This window comes from Sminthopsis crassicaudata, chromosome 6, assembly GCF_048593235.1.
Source record: "Sminthopsis crassicaudata isolate SCR6 chromosome 6, ASM4859323v1, whole genome shotgun sequence".
In the NCBI taxonomy this organism is placed as follows: domain Eukaryota; kingdom Metazoa; phylum Chordata; class Mammalia; order Dasyuromorphia; family Dasyuridae; genus Sminthopsis; species Sminthopsis crassicaudata.
This window is the reverse complement of record NC_133622.1, coordinates 245,964,312-245,982,334: the sequence shown is the minus strand read 5'-3', so window position 1 is coordinate 245,982,334 and position 18,023 is coordinate 245,964,312. Positions and strand designations below refer to the sequence as shown.

General features: G+C 36.7%; 1 long non-coding RNA gene across 1 annotated transcript; it reads right to left on the bottom strand.

The window, feature by feature from the left end:
• Window positions 1-9,234: 9,234 nt before the first annotated feature.
• LOC141546821 (uncharacterized) lies at window positions 9,235-13,527 on the bottom strand. Its single transcript, XR_012483428.1, has 5 exons — window positions 13,389-13,527; window positions 12,169-12,347; window positions 11,503-11,606; window positions 10,620-10,799; window positions 9,235-9,483 (listed from the first exon to the last, which is right to left on the bottom strand). It is a non-coding gene; the product is annotated as an uncharacterized LOC141546821 (long non-coding RNA).
• Between the last annotated feature and the right edge of the window lie 4,496 nt (window positions 13,528-18,023).

The window sequence follows — 18,023 nt, the reverse complement described above, 5'->3', positions numbered from 1 at the left end:
AAAAAAGGAAAGAGAAAAAGCAAATTGATAGTCTTAAAAATGAAAAGGGTGAACTCACCACTAATGAAGAGGAAATTAGAACAATAGTTAGGAGCTACTTTGCTCAACTTTATGCCGATAAATTCGATAACTTAAATGAAATGGAAGAATACCTTCAAAAATATAGCTTGCCCAGATTAACAGAGGAAGAAGTAAGTAGTCTAAATAGTCCCATCTCAGAAAAAGAAATAGACCAAGCTATTAACCAACTTCCTAAGAAAAAGTCCCCAGGACCAGATGGATTTACAGGTGAATTCTACCAAACATTTAAAGAACAACTAACTCCAATGCTATGTAAACTATTTGAAAAAATAGGGATTGAAGGAGTCCTACCAAATTCCTTCTATGACACAGACATGGTACTGATACCTAAACCAGGTAGATCGAAAACTGAGAAAGAAAACTATAGACCAATTTCCTTAATGAATATTGATGCTAAAATCTTAAATAAGATATTAGCAAATAGACTTCAGAAAATCATCCCCAGGATAATACACTATGACCAAGTGGGATTTATACCAGGAATGCAGGGCTGGTTTAATATTAGGAAAACTATTAGTATAATTGACCATATTAATAATCAAATTAATAAAAACCATATGATCATCTCAATAGATGCAGAAAAGGCATTTGATAAAATCCAACATCCATTCCTACTAAAAACGCTTGAGATTATAGGAATAAATGGACTATTCCTTAAAATAATAAGGAGCATATATTTAAAACCTTCAGTAAACATCATATGTAATGGTGATAAACTAGAACCTTTCCCTGTAAGATCAGGAGTGAAACAAGGTTGCCCACTATCACCATTACTATTCAATATAGTACTAGAAACTCTAGCCTTGGCAATAAGAGCCGAGAAAGAAATCCAAGGAATTAGAGTAGGAAATGAAGAAATCAAATTGTCACTTTTCGCAGATGACATGATGGTATACTTAGAGAACCCCAAAGACTCTGCTAAAAAGCTATTAGAAATAATTCAGAATTTTAGCAAAGTCGCGGGATACAAAATAAATCCACATAAATCCTCAGGATTTTTATACATTACCAACACAATCCAACAGCAAGAGATACAAAGAGAAATTCCATTCAAAATAACAGTCGATAGTATCAAATATTTGGGAATATATCTACCAAAGGAGAGTCAGGAATTATATGAGCAAAATTACAAAACACTTGCCACAAAAATAAAGTCAGATTTAAATAATTGGAAAGACATTCAATGTTCTTGGATAGGCCGAGCGAATATAATAAAGATGACAATACTCCCCAAACTAATCTATTTATTTAGTGCTATACCAATCAGACTCCCAAGAAACTATTTTAATGACCTAGAAAAAATAACAACAAAATTCATATGGAAGAATAAAAGGTCGAGAATTGCAAGGGAACTAATGAAAAAAAAGTCAGAGGAAGGTGGTCTAAGTGTACCTGATTTAAAGCTATATTATAAAGCAACAGTCACCAAAACCATTTGGTATTGGCTAAGAAATAGACTAGTTGATCAGTGGCATAGGTTAGGTTCACAGGGCAAGATAGTGAATAAAAATAGCAATCTAATCTTTGACAAACCCAAAGATCCCAAATTTTGGGATAAGAATTCATTATTTGACAAAAACTGCTGGGAAAACTGGAAATTAGTATGGCAGAAACTAGGCATGGACCCACATTTAACACCACATACTAAGATTAGATCAAAATGGGTCCAAGATTTAGGCATAAAGAACGAAATCATAAATAAATTGGAGGAACATGGGATGGTTTACCTCTCAGACTTGTGGAGGAGGAAGGAGTTTGTGTCCAAGGGAGAACTAGAGACCATTATTGATCACAAAATAGAACATTTTGATTACACCAAATTAAAAAGTTTCTGCACAAACAAAACTAATGCAAACAAGATTAGAAGGGAAGTAACAAATTGGGAAAAATTTTTTACAGTTAAAGGTTCTGATAAAGGCCTCATCTCCAAAATATACAGAGAATTGACTTTAATTTATAAGAATCAAGCCATTCTCCAATTGATAAATGGTCAAAGGATATGAACAGACAATTTTCAGATGATGAAATTAAAACTATTTCCACTCATATGAAAGAGTGTTCCAAATCACTATTGATCAGAGAAATGCAAATTAAGACAACTCTGAGGTATCATTACACACCTGTCAGATTGGCTAAGATGACAGGAACAAATAACGATGAATGTTGGAGGGGCTGTGGGAAAACTGGGACACTGATGCATTGTTGGTGGAGTTGTGAAAGAATCCAACCATTCTGGAGAGCAATCTGGAATTATGCCCAAAAAGTTATCAAAATGTGCATACCCTTTGACCCAGCCATACTACTACTGGGCTTATACCCCAAGGAACTACTAGAGAAGGGAAAGGGTCCTGTATGTGCCAAAATGTTTGTGGCAGCCCTTTTCATAGTGGCTAGAAGCTGGAAGATGAATGGATGTCCATCAATTGGAGAATGGTTGGGTAAACTATGGTATATGAATGTTATGGAATATTATTGTTCTATAAGAAATGACCAACAGGAGAAATACAGAGAGGCTTGGAGAGACTTACATCAACTGATGCTGAGTGAAACGAGCAGAACCAGAAGATCATTATACACTTCAACAATGATACTGTACGAGGATGTATGCTGATGGAAGTGGATTTCTTCAACATAGAGAAGAGCTAATCCAATTCCAATTGATTAATGATGGACAGAACCAGCTACATCCAGAAAAGGAACACTGGGAAATGAATGTAAACTGTTATTTTTACCTTCTGAATCCAATTCTTCCTGTGCAACAAAAAATTCGGTTCTACACACATATATTGTATCTAAATTATACTGTAATATATTTAACATATATAAGACTGCTTGCCATCTGGGGGAGGGGGTTGGGGGAGGAAGGGAAAAAATCTGAATAGAAGTAAGTGCAAGGGATAATGTTGTAAAAAATTACCCATGCATATGTTGTGTCAAAAAATGTTATAATTATAAAATAAAATAAAAAATTAAAAAAAAAAAATTATCTCCAATTTATCATCTGTATATCACTTGCACATAGTTGTGTGCAAGTTGTCTCTCCTATTAATCTTGTGAACTCCTTAAGAAGGGGTACCATATTTTGCCTTTCTTTGTGATCTCGGCGCTTTTAGCATAGTATCTGAAATATAGTTAAATCAAATGCTTATCTGATTTTTCCCGTTTTTGAGGCCTTCTCGGGCCAAGGTCCTAGAGTTCTTAGAACACATAGGAATCAATTTAATGCTTCAGATAAGACTTATCCCAGTTCTAGTGATCCAACCCACAGAAAAATGTAACAAAGGAAAGGAAAGGTATGTTGTAAATAGTACTTGTGAAGAAATATTTTTAGCACCATACAGAACTTATTCAAAAATCAACCATGTTTTAAAAGACAGGGCCATTGCAAATAAATATTAAAAAGACAGAAATTATAAGGCATTTTATAGACCAATAGGGATAATACATTAGACAAGTACAATAAAAATAATAATTGGACCATAAAGCAAAAACAAGAAGACATTAATTTAAATGGAGATTTAACATTGACAGTATCAGATCTTAAACGGTATTATAAGGTGGAAATTATCAAAACTATCTGGTACTAGCTCAGAAATAAAATGCTGGATCAGTGGAATAGAGTATGTATACAAAATGTTTGATAAAGGTAGATTTAAACTTTGGAGAGAAAAATTATTTGCTAAAAAAAAAAATGCTAAAAAGTAGTATGGTAGAAACTAAGTACAGAGAGACAGAGATAAGGGTGGAAAGAAAGATGGAAACTAAATTGATTTACTTTTAAATGCCATGCCAAACTACCAAAGAACTAGAAAAAATAATAAAATGTTTCTAGCACAAAATGTCAAGAATACTAAGAGAATCATTTTTTAAAACATAAAAAGGCAGTTTAGTAGTACCAAATGTTAAGCTATATTATGAAGTGTTTATCATCAAGGCAATCTGATAGAACATAAGAAATCAAAGGGTTGAGCAGTGAAATAGATTAGGTACACAATATACAGAAATAAATGATCATAGTACTCTCTTGTTTGATAAATCTGAAGATCCAATTTTTGGAGGCAAGACCTCATTATTCAACAAAAATTGTTATGGAACCTGAAAAGCAGTCTGACAGAAACTCTAGTTCTCTCTTCTCTCTAGTTTTCTTTGTAATTTTATGTATTTAATCTCAGGAACTTGAGAACAGACTCTGAGGAAGGGCTTCATCACACTGACTGCCCATGAGATCCAAGAAAACAAACTGAGGTATGCTCTCCCAAATCAGCTTTGAAGTCCCTGTCCATGGTATCTTTCCCTTCTCCACACAAGCTTTCATGGATGTAGAACTTTCTTGGAGCTTCATAGAAAACAAATAACCAAAGAAGAGTAAACTGAAACTTTACTCTTTCTGAAGAGTAAATTTAACTCAAAGCTAAAACTCTCCATTAAAGTGGCAGATAATTATTAGGCAAGTAAAAAGTGCTTGAGAGGCAGAAGTGCGTACAAGTTCAGAGTCTGCAGAAATAAGATCCATATCTTACTGAGTTTGTGCCAAAGGGAGGAGTCTGACTGATCCAGGATTTGAGGGGCCAGTAAAAGAAGCCCTATGCAGCTTCTTAATCCTTTGTACAAGATGTGAGACTTGAGCTGGATGTTAGAGAGGCCAAATTTGGAAGGGAGGAAAGTACTATATATCACGTAAGACCAAGGAGTTTGAGAGGAAGTGAATTTAAGGACCAGGAAAGAGATGATGTGAAATGTAAAGAAACACAAGGCTGGGGCAGCTGGGTGGTGCAGTGGATAGAGCACCAGTCCTAAAGTCAGGAAGACCTGAGTTCAAATTCGACCTCAGATACTTAACATTTCCTAGCTGTGTGATCCTGGGCAAGTCTCTTAACCCCAATTGTCTCAGAAAAAAAAAAAAAAAAGAAAGAAAGAAAAGAAAGAAAGAAAGAAAAAAGAAATACAAGGCACTGTGCTACCTGCAAGGAATAGAAAGGCAAAAGTGAAAAATCCCCAGGCTTCCATGAGTTTGAGTATTGTTGGAGCGATAAAGATGTGTATACATTTAAATTAAATGCAAAATAGATTTTTGTTAATTTGGGGAAGGAGGAACTAAGGGGGTCAGGTATGGCTTTGTATAGAAGATGCTACATGAACCAAGTCTTGAATCCCCTTGAAACTGAGAATGAAAGATTATCCAATTTAAAGTGTGGTACAGGCAGCTGGAAGGAAATATGGGGCTAGATCTTGAAGAGGAAAACAACGCTGGATATAAACTAAGGATTTAGCCATCAAGACTGAAAACGAAGAAAAAGAAGACATTCAAGTGAGAAATATCTGAAAAATATCCCCAAATCCAACAAAAAGAGAACATAAGAAGAAATATTAGGAGGCAGTTGAGTAGCATAATGGAGAAAATAACCAACCTTGGAGTCAAGAGCAACTGATTTCAAATCCTGCCTCAGATACTTACTAGCTGTGTGACCTATGGGAGAGAGGAATGGCAGAGACCAGACTTGATTTATCTGAGCTAGAATTCAAAGACAGTTTCTTAGATTAGATAAATTAATTAGTTAATTAAGAAGTGGGTGAAGGGGGGCAGGAACAAATCACAGAGGAGAGATGTAAGTAAAGGGTGGGAATATTCATTGTGTTACTGTCAATAATTCATTTTTCTCTGGAAAATTACTGCCTGGGAGGTTTGTGAAGTCCAGTCAAGAAAGACAATCCACCCATTGAAATTGGCTTTTTAAATAGACAGGACATTCACCTTACTAACTTAATGTTGAGGCTACATCTGGGAAAATAAGAATAGCCCAATTAATCTCAAAAGGAGTTTTATTTATTATTTATTTATATTTATATTTATTTATTTTTTAAATTATTGTTATTATTTATCAGAAATCAGAAATATTTATATATTTATATATTTATTATTATTATTATTTATTATCAGAAATCTCAGAGGGGAGTAAAGACTTGCTGAGAGGGAAAAAAAAAGGAAGTTGAGGAATTTTGTAGCGTATTTCCCCATCCACTCAAACTCCTCCCCATACTCAGGTGCTTGTGCTTATCTATTCCTTTAGACAGCTCTGAAGAGTACTTTATCAAATTCCTAATCCTGCTTCTTAAAAACTGAAACTTGCCTTCCTCTCTGGGGTTCTGGATCAAGGAGCCAAAAAAGATAATGGCCCCATTTGATCTCAAGTTCATGCTGTATATCACTCTAAAACTAGGAATGGTCTGCCTGAAGAATTAAAGACCTGCCATTGATCCAGGAGCTGACTTCAAATATCTGAAGATTTATCACAGAGAAGAAGAAAAACACCACTTCTTGATCTTTGGGAACCAAACTAGGAAGGAAGGAACTACAGAGGAAGATTTAAGGGTGGGTACACTTTTGAATGCAGTAAAAGTTCAGAAAGAAAAGAGTCCAGTAGAGCATCTGATGGAAGAAATTTCCAGGAAAGAAAGTGGGCTTCCTCCATAACAGTTTAAAACACCTTTGGCAAACATAGGTCTCTCTGTTGTATACCCAGCTTGACTATGGGGTCAATAAAAGTGATCTCTATTTATTACCTTAACCTTCAATGAATTATTGTTGTTCAGTCATGTCCGACTATTTATGAGCCTTTTTGGGATTTTCTTGGCAAAGATACTGGAATTGTTTGCCATTTCCTTATCCAGTTCATTTTATAAATGAGGAAACTAAGGCAAACAGATTTGTGACTTGCCCACAATCACACACTTAGCAAGTATTTGAAATCCGGTCTTCCTAATTCCCAACCTAGTGTTCTATCCACTGTACTGGTTAGCTGCCCTTTTCAATAGATCACAGGTAATTTTAATATATGCATTGGAGATATTTGCAGGAATCGAGACTTTCAGTTGTCATTTGGGTCTATTGAGTGATTTTTTTTTAAGTCTATAGGCTACAGTCATGTATTGCCAGAATCTTTCAGTTTAATGGAATTGTTCTTTTCTTCTTTCTTGATGTCTCTCAAGCCCTTGGCAGATTTTGCCATTAACTTTCAATTTTAATTAAATTAAATTAATTAAATAAAACTGAACGAGCCCTTCGGAATCTTCCTACTTTTGAGATAATTTCATCAGATTCATTATTCATGCCCCGACCTGTGGGTATTGTCCGGGGCTATTCCTATTCCTTCTGTAATATTCTCCTGATGACATTATCGTATCCAAGATACAATTATATAGGCCAATGACTACAAGACTGACGTTTTCTCCTGAACTGCTGTATATCATCTTTCTGTAATTTTTCCAGGACTTTTGTCAATCTCCCTGTCATCTCCTCTGATGTTGAATTAGGACCCCCTCGCTATGTCATGAATTATATTTAAGGGTTCTCTTCCATATGATTCCAATGACATACAACAAATTCTATTACTGAAGCTTTTCCCATTTCCTTACATTTCTGTCTATTTTCCTGTAACATGAAACCTCTGATGTTGCTTAAGATTTGATTGGTCTCTGGACACTTTTCTATATTCAATATATATGTTGGGGCTCTGTATGGAGGTGAAATGGACATCCACATGGGTTTGTCTACATGCTCTTTACAGTGAGGATTCGACATTTCTCAGGGCCTTGCCCTTCCCTCTAAGTACGACCTTGATTTTTGCATGATGGAGGGCCAGCTTGGGGAACACGAGACAACCACTATGCTCTCCTCATAGAGAAAATATTGTACCTTAAATACATGTATTCATTTTCCTCCACCCACACTAGCTATTGTTAGTTTAGAGTAAGCATATTTCTGATCACTATTCCTTAAAGAAGGGGCGTCCTACACATATCCAAAGGCTTGATTCCTGCCTATCTGATACCAGTTACACACACAAAAAAAAAAAATCACAAATGATGAAATAAAGAATAAACCCATCTATTCAAGGAGATAAATAGAAAATGCCAAACAAAACAAAAATCAATAAATTCTCCCTAGGAAAAGATCTCAATTCAAGAGGACTTAAAATTACCTAAGCAACCTGAAAATCAGGAATATGTTGAAGAGCCAGCTTTCCCTTACATATTTACCTTCCAAAGTCAATTTTATTTCCCTTCAAGAATATCTAAAATGACGGATCCACTCTCAAAAGTCTGTCTTCTTCCAAGCTTTTGTACCAACATGAAGCATCTATTATTTCCTTATCCTCTCCACTAATGAGGAGGGTTTTATGCCTATGCTGCAGGCTTTAACCCACAGATGCACATGTATCTCCTCACCTCAAGATACAAAGTTTCTGGTGTCTTTTAAAATGTAATAACTAATGGCATTTCTATAATCATAGCTTTTATGAAGCATTTCATCAATATGATTTATGATTATATATGTACACACACACACATATATATATTATATATATATATAAATATATATAAAAAAGGTTTAGCAAGGCTTTTCTATGATCTTTAGGGTTATAAGTTATCTTTTTAGGATAAATCTTCCAATGTGAAAAAATATTTTATCTATTGCTGTAGTCCTACAATCTTGACACATACAAGATTTCTGTGCATTATAAATACTCTGATATAGATAAAATAAAATGAGGTACTACTGAATGCTCTCCCACATAGCATGTGAATTTTATGAATTATATATTTTATTGTGGGGGCTGCTGAACGGCATAGTAGATAGAACCCTGGACCTGATCAGGAATACTCATTTTCCTGCAGTGAAATTTGGCCTTAGACACTTTCTTGCTGTGTGACCCTGGGCAAGTCACTTAACCCCAGCCTCAGGGAAAAAAAAAAAAAAAGAAATTGTCAGCTATGAGTGAAAGTTTGTGAGGCGTGCAGCAAGCGAGTGTTATTTCCCACCCTTAGTCACAACCTGAGAAAGATTATGTAGGTTTAAAGGAAAGTGTATTCAACATCTTTCTAGTGGCCTCACATCTTTGACATATCCTTGGTGTTCTATCAGAACAATTAAATCACATTTTATGCTTTAGTAGCTTAGGGTCTTTTTCTTTTGTGAAAACTTCAACCCAAGGATATTCTGAAATTTCCCATGGAAATACTTTGAGATGAGCCCCATGAATGATACCAAGAACTTTTCAATAGTCCAAGCAGTTCCACAGAAGCCTGGAGCTGTGGGGTTCTGAGCCACAGCTTCCAAGAGAAGGAACGGCCCAGAATACTTCAGAAAACATTCAGCTGACTAGAATTTGAGCATATGGAATATGGCCTTTATTTAAAAGTTTTTTTGGAAAAGCCACTAAAAAGGTTCACAAAAGTATGGGCAGCTATTTACAACTTCCAGTGCAGAGATCCCAGGACCCAATGGCCCACGGAAATCCTGGGGCAGCACGGGAAGGGACAGGGTTACTGGCTAGATGATGAGTTTCTTGTCCTCAAGACACAGGGTAGACCAGTGACAAGGTGGGAACTGGGAAAGCATTCCTGTGAGAAAAGAATACTGGAGTTAGCAAACATCCATTCACAAAGACCATGAACTATGCCCAGAGTCAAGAACTCATCAGTTCTAGATTTCTGCCTTCCAGAGCAACATTACATCTGTGGAATAGACAAAAATCACCTAATCCATAGATCTCACCACTTCCTTCTGTCTTCCTAATCCTTAGAGGGTACAAAGGCCTAATAGAGGTGTTGGAGAGTATTTTCTTACCTCTCATACCTTGCTCTTAACCTGATGTTTTTCTTCTCACCCCTCTCCCATCCTTCTTTGCCCCAGCTCCTGACAAAGATCATTAACATCTCAGATTAGGCTTCCCGTTTCCAGAAATCTGATGAAAGTTAACCAAGTTTACTAACACTTATGGCAAAAAAAAAAAAAAAAAAAAAAAAAAAAAGTTCTCCCCCATTTTATAAAGAATAGCATTTTGGGGGCAGCTAGGTGGCGCAGTGGATAGAGCACTAGCCTTGAATTCAGGAGGACCCGAGTTCAAATCTGGTCTCAGACACTTCTAGCTGTGTGACCCTGGGCAAGTCACTTAAACCCAGCGGAAAAAAAAAAAAAAAAAAAAAAAGAGAGAGAAGAGTAGCATTTTGGATAATGTCCCAGTTTGGAATCATACTAGGAGTTAGTCTCCTGAGATTCCAAATTAGAGTTATCATTGGGACTTATTTCTTGCTCCAGGCCATTTGATTGCTCCATAGAAATCACAGGAAATCAGACCAATATAAAACATTTGCTGAAAGACTCTCCCAAAGGAAGACAGATCTTAAGAGAAATTGAAACCAATGTGTAAATAAATGGGAAGCTTCAGAGTCAAGAACTGGTATCAATTCTGCTAATGCCTCATACTAATTATAGGAGTGAGCAAACCACGAAGACTTTGGTGGACAGCTCTTCTTTGAGTTTAGTAATTGACCTATATATAGCAGATAGACTTGGATCCCTATAGCCATCAATCAGAAACAACCCGTAACAGCTACCCCCCAAATCCTGCAGGAGGGCAGGAAATGACTGCAACAAGCTGCCTTGTTCAGGTACTTTGCCCCTCTTCGAAACACTCTTCTGCTATGAAGCACTTGTTCAGGATCTCAGATATTTTTACAAATTTGGGCATCCTCACCAAGCTAGAGTCGATGCGCCTAGATCCTGGGGGCCACTTTGCCCCTCCCTGTGTCCAATATTTTGCAGAGTCCTTGGGGCAAATGAACCAAAAAGTTGCCGGTGAGAAGAGTCATTCACTCCAGATACCCCAACTGAAGGAGGAGGAAAATTCGTTATGAGAGGACGTTTTGGGATTTCCCTAGGGGGAAAAAAGTAGGGAGAAGAAAAGATTAAGTTAAGGTTTAAGAGGGAAGGACAGAATTAAAGCTATGAGTTTGAAAAATAACAGTTCTTAGTTCCTATTTCCAAATATTTCTCCCATGGCTCTTTGTTTGCAGAGGGGAGTGGGGGGGAGGTTGTGACAAGAATCCTTTGCTGAATTATTATCTTCCTCCGTTATTAAAATACTGACTCCAGCTCTACAGCTTCCTCTCCCTGAAGGGGGCTAGGACGACTGATACACATAAATACAGAGGCATCCCTACCAGATTCCCAGAATATTAGCTACTACGCAAATTGATCCACAGCCTTTTCCAGCATCATCTTCGAAATCCATATGTTCATTTTGCTAAAGCTCCATTTAATCTTTCCCCACTGCCCAGCTCTTGCAGATAGAAAAGAGTGACATACTATTGCTGTTCTTATAGGAATCTAACACATAAGGATTTTTAGGGGGGAGAAGGTATTTCCTTGGACCTGGATTGGGAAGAGGGGTAGAAATCAGAGTGACCTCTGGGTAATTTACAGAATTAATGACTCCTAATCCTATTTCTTTTCAAAATTTATAGAAATTTCAAGTCAGGAGACCAGAAGAAGGCAAGGTATACTAACTTCCCCTCAAAAATGGCCTAAGGAAGAAGAAAAGCTAAGAGAGCAGGACATAGAAGTTGTACTGTACTCACTTATCTAGTGTACACTTCACAGGTATGTCATGATTTCCACCTTCTATGTGGTCTAAGGAAATACAGTGAAGAACACTGTGAAAAGTAATCATGTTCCACTTCATCTGATGAAAAAAATTGTTAGGAATAAATGTTTTAAATAGGATAAACGGAATATTTAGAATCTCTAAAACTAGATCACAAGAACAAAGAGGCTTTTTGGAAGATACAGCTCTGGGGAAAGGGGTCACACGGGCTTTGTATCAGATTCCCAAGAGGATTTGGCCCAGGACCCAGAGAACAGAATATCCCCCCTTTTCTATGGGGGGCGACCAGCCAATTTTCTTTTATTTATCCTTTTTTTTTCTTCCCCAGAGCATCAAGTCCCAATAGGAAAGGTGACCTGTCCTCTGACAACTTGTGTTGATGAACTGTAATTTTTATTGTGAAGTGTCATTGAACTGACCAGCTTCAGCAGCACGGACACAAGCAAAGACAGGGCTATGCTATGGCAGAGCTTAAAAGATAAAGTGTATTCAGACACCTTTCAGTTGTCCACAGGTAAAGATGGTGCTGTGAAAGGGCCTCCCACCAGCCCATGGAGTGGAGAACTTCTGCACCAATTCATGGCAGGGATGACTCCAGCAAAGGACTATGGGGGAGGAGGAAGGAGAGCATCATTCTTACCTCGCTTTGTATCCCACACTGGAAGACCGAGTAAAAGAAGAAAAACTTGTCTTCTAGGACTGTAGATACTTGGCAGTCTTCTCCCAGAATCACCTGCTGAGGATTCAGAATTACCCCATTCTGGAAAAGATCTCTATCCATTATGACCTGAAAGTAGTCTGGGCCACAGGTTACCCATACTATGCAAAAAAGAAAAATCTTCATTTTAAAGAGGGAAACAATATAACATCAGAGAAGAAAGCATAGAAGTCAGGTGGCAGAGTGCAAAATTTGAGGTGACTCCAACAGAAACAAAGGTTCTGCCCTTATCCTGCTTCTCCTATTTGAATGGAGAGTGGGAGATAACAAGTGGACAAACACCAGAAAACAAGCAAGTCTTCCTTTATCCTCCATCTCTCCATTCATTTTTTCTTTTTTCTCTGAGGCTGGGGTTAAGTGACTTGCCCAGGGTCACACAGCTAGGACATGTTAAGTGTCTGAGACCAGATTTGAACTCAGGTCCTCCTGAATTCAAGGCTGGTGCTCTATCCACTGCGCCACCTAGCTGCCCCCCATCTCTCCAAAACTGGAAGATTATTTCAGAATTTGAAGATTGGAGATATCATAGACCCAAGGGATTCAGTCATTTCATAATTGAGAAACAGAGAAGATCACGAAATAGAGCAAGATACCACATCCAATGTGTTCATTTTATAGATAATGATGAATATCAGGAAGATTGTGTCACTTGCCCAATGTCAGTCAAAAAATACCTTGAAATACAAAATTTGAAGTCAAGTTCTCCAAATGAGCTCTTTTTACCATACCCCACAAGTTCAGAGCTACAGAGCCAAGAATAAGCCTCTAGATTTTTTTCATTATTAATCTTTCAAGGCGTTAAAACATTAGATTTAAGATCCAATGGACAAGTGTCTACATAGATTCAAACCTCACTTCTGGTACACTTCAACGTGTAGCGGTTACAATCTTCTGTTCAGTGACAGTGCTCTTAATAAGAGCAACTAAAAATATATTTGCCAGGAGACAAATAAAAAGGCTTGAGAGGGAGACGAGAGAAGGAGAACTAGAGAATTTTAACTCGGAATACCTAGAGAATACAAACAAGTCATTTATTCCCGGAAGAACTTCTCCAGATAGTTGCCTATGAAGCCCATTTTACAATTATATTGTGGCTATTAAAATTTTTTTTTTAATTTAAAAAGTAAGCTAGACCAATTTACCTGGATAATCTTGGAGGAGAGCCTTAGAGAAGAATAAAAATACTATTATTAATGCAGCAAAAAAGTTCATGGTTACAGATCCCAGTGAGGGCTACAGATCTTCTGAGGATACAAAGAAATTGGGAGGGAAGGAGGCAGATTTCCAAGTGATTTTATAGTTGATGCCCATCCACTCAAACCCTTAAGCCACACCAGGTGTCTGTAGTTATCCACTCTTTGAGACAACTCGGAGGACTTCCTTATCACACGCATTTAATCATCACCTCTGAAGACTGAGGTATTTCCTCTCTCAGATGTTCTGAATCAAGGGCCCAGTGGTCCAAATGGCCTCAGGTTCATGCTATGTTTGGGAACTGAGGGTACTGAGGCAACTAAAAAAAATTTGGAGTCATGTGATATTTATCTATAAAGAATTCTCACATAGAAGACCAAGTAAATGCATTACTTTGCCCCAGAAAGCAAAATCTAAAAGGATGCCGAGAAATTACCAAGATAAATTTGGAATGGGTACATTCTGCCATTTCTTTGAAAGATCCGATAGGAAGTGAAATCTGGCGGAACTTTTAGAGAAAGGAGTTACCTAATAAAGAGGCTGGTTGTTCTCCATAATAGTTGAAAACACTTTAGGGGTTCATGGTGTTTTATGATTCTCTTCATATTTATAACCAGGAAGTCATCAATGCTATCTCTACTGTTTTCCTTTTCACTAAATCTTGAATCATTTTAATATCTGCATGGAAGTTCCATTATGGAGAAGAGCATTTACAATGCTTTGTTTGCTCTCCTGAATCAAAAGTTTCAAATCAAAATCATCAACAATAAGTACAACGAAATATACCCCTACGTCAACTGGATATGTCTCCATTTCCTTCTTGACTCTTGCATTGATTAATACATTTTCTAACCCCTTCTGGATGCTTTTTTCCCCCAGTTTTCATAACACTGCTCTTTTGTGGTCCTCTTCTTACTCATCCAATCCATTTGGTTCATTATCCAGGTCCTATCCCCTAATCAGGGAGGTTCCTCCGGGACCCCATCTCCCCTACTCTTCTTGTACTCTGTGTCTTGGGGATATCACCATCTCCTCGATTTCTATGCAAATAACCCTGATTTATACATTTTATACATGATTTTATACATTCATACATGATTTATACATCAATTCCTCCTCTTTTCTGAGCTTTAATCCTTCAACTCCCACTGGTAGCTGGACACCTTCACTTTGAATATTGTATAGGCATTTCAACCCCAACCTCCAAATGAGTCTTTTCATCTCAACTTCCCCGTTTCTGTTGTACCGGCCACCATTTTTGTAGTAGCCCAGCTATGCAACTTCAGAATTATCATTTACTCTTCACAATTTGTTTCCATGGCTTGTCAATTGAACTCCCCACTCTCTAGCCCCATATCTCTTGCATCTGCCCCCTTCTCTCTGATCTCTCCACAACCACTGAATTTCACATCCTCATCAATGCTGGCCTGAACTATCAAAACATCCTTTTCATTAGCCTTCCTGCAGCCATAATTTGCTTTCTCATATTCCTCTGCCACATGCATTGAGGCTAAACTCAATTACCAAAAGGCAGATCTTATCATGTCCTTTTTTATCTCTAGAAGCTTCAGGAACTTCCCAGTGTTTTTGAATAAAATACATACCCTGATTGAGTTTTTTTAACTTTTTTCCAATAAGTCCATAGTGATTTTTTTTTCAGTTTTATTACATTATAGACATTCGTGGCACACAGAAAGCATGTGATAAATGCTTTAAGCAAAAAGGAGAGTAAGATTATTCTGGCCTGACTTGTTCATGAGGAAGCTATGCTGGCTTTTTGTTTTCGGTTATTTTGCTGTCTAAATGCTCACTTCCCATCCCCTATAATAATACCAGTTAATAGTGCAGGCTAATAATAAAGGTCACGTAGAAGGGAATTCTAGGGCTGAGATCTGTTGGAGTGAAGGGAAATAATATCCATTAGTCTCCAACATGACCCCATTCACCAACTGATTCCTTTCCTATCCTGTAAATGCAGGTACGAATAAAGTACATTATCTTGTTAAGCAGTGCTTGATACAGTCACTGTCATATTACTTGCCAGACTCCAAGATCAGCATTCATGAATTATATTTCTTTGACTGATAACCCCTTCCTAAGGCAGAAAAGTTCTATTATTTCTTTCCTTTCTATTTGAAATGGTTTACCTAAATACAGCTCGTGACCCATCCTGTTTTTTCCCATTCCTCACTTCTATTCCCATGCCTTCATTTGACTTGGCTCCAAACTTATCTTATTGTCCCCCAAAATGGAAGGCTTTTAGCTAATTAAAGTCCAATATACTAAATTCTTTGTATGCTTTAAATACTTTTAGGTTTTGTTTTGTTTTTGCTGAGGCAATGGGGGTTAAGTGACTTTCCCAAGGTCACACAGCTAGAAACTATTAAGTGTCTGAAGCCAGATTTGAACTTCAGTTCCTTCTGACTTCAGGGCTGGCACTTTATCCACTGTGCCATCTAGCTGCTCCTTTAGGTCAGACTCTTGCAGAAATTTTGAAGTATGCTCAGTTTGAGATAAAACCAAAGCATTCTAGAAAACTAACTGAATCAGAAAATTCTTTTCCTAACTGATGAAGTATACCTGCCAAGGCAAAGAATATTAGTCCTAGCTACCTTCTACAGAAGGTCCTTCCTGATTCCCCTTAATTTTAGTGATTTTCCCTTGTTGAATATTTCCTGAAAAAATCTACTGAGTTGACTTGGGAAAAAAAAAAAAGTCACAAAGGGAAGTTTTCATCCGAAGAGAAATAACTGGTAGGATTATATTTTCAGAGGTAAAGAAGAGAAAGTGGTTGTAGTTGGTTAGAGATTACTCTGGCTATGATTTGTTATATTTGTTAAAATACTGAAATGTTTGTGGGTGAGGCCAGAAATCATTTGGCTTTGGTTTATACAAATAAGTGACAAATATGATCATATCTTTTTGACCCAAAGATTTCCCCACTAAGCTTATATCTTAAGGAGACTACATGTAAGAATAAAGTTCCCATATATAAGAAAATATTTATAGCAACACTTTGTTGTAGCAAAAACTGGAAAGAAAATAGATGCCCATTAATTTTAAAATAAACAAATTGTGATACATGAATACAATGGCATTTTTCTGCTGTTAGAACTAGAAAATGATGAAAACATGGAAATGTTTATATCATGTGACATAGAATAAGCAGAATAAAACAAAATGCATGAATGATCCAAAGTAAGCAGAAAGAACCTACCACAAACCAATTATCTGTATTTGCAAAATTCCAAAATGTCCTCAAAGAAAAGATGTAGAAAGATATCCCACCCCGATCCTTTACAGAAGTGTGGAAGTTCTCAAGTATGGTACACTGAATCTATTGACACTTTATAGATAGATAGATAGATAGATAGATAGATAGATAGATAGATAGATAGATAGACAGACAGACAGACAGACAGACAGACAGACAGACAGACAGATAGATAGATAGATAGATAGATAGATAGATAGATAGATAGGTTTTGTTGAGTTTCTCTTCTTTTTTCTTTAAAAAATATTATTTCTTATATGGAATGGCTCCTGGACAGAGGGAAGGATGCTATGAGAAGTTTTTATAATGTAATAAACAAACCACATAAAAATTTATTTGAAAGGAAATTATTTAATACATAAATGATATTCCATAGACCAGGGGATACAGAACACCACAAACCAGGTATCTTGCCTTCATAAACTTGACAATCCTATGGAAACTATGAATAAAAATATCTGATGCTGCCTTGAACTTAATAAACACCAACTGTATGTGTATCAACTATTTTTAGGAAGGTGGGATCATCAATGAAACCTTACCCTTATCCATGATACAAATATTTGCTTTAGTCTGTGAAGAGAAAAAGGCCATGGAGAATTAGGGCACTCAGGGAAAGCTTCCTGAAACAGGTAAGACTGAGCATTTCAGAAAAGCAGAAGACTTGCAGGGTCCCACCATGTTTTGGAGCCATCCAAACGTAGCCTTTTGGTGGAATGGTGGAGCAAATGCATTGGGGATGTCCTGAGGGCATTCACTGATATCAAGAAGGAGTTCTGCTAATTGAACAGAAAGTTTGCTTCCTTTCCAAGAGTAAAGAGGAGGTAAGACCCAAGGGAAGACAAAAAAACAAAAACACTTTTCAATATGGATTGTGCAGTGTCTTTTTTTCCTCAATCCTTGATTTTGTCATGTTAAACTAAAGCATATCATTTAATGTCTTCTAGTTCTCCTGAAGTCTTTAGGAATTTCACCAAACAAGCTGGTGTAAATGTTTACCAACTAGATCTCAAATGTATTAAATATATATATATGTATATATATATATATATATATATATACATATATATATATATATATGTATATATATATATATATATGTATATATATATATACATATATATATATACATATATATATATTTATATAAACATACTTAAGTTTAGCCTGCCTTATTAAAATTTTCTCCATCTCATTTTCTTTAGAAATAACAAAAAAAAAAAAAAAAAAAAAAAGGCTCCAATTCATAGCTTTGCTGATTTCCAAGGTATAAATACACACACTGAAAATATTCAGGCTGGCTCCAGCA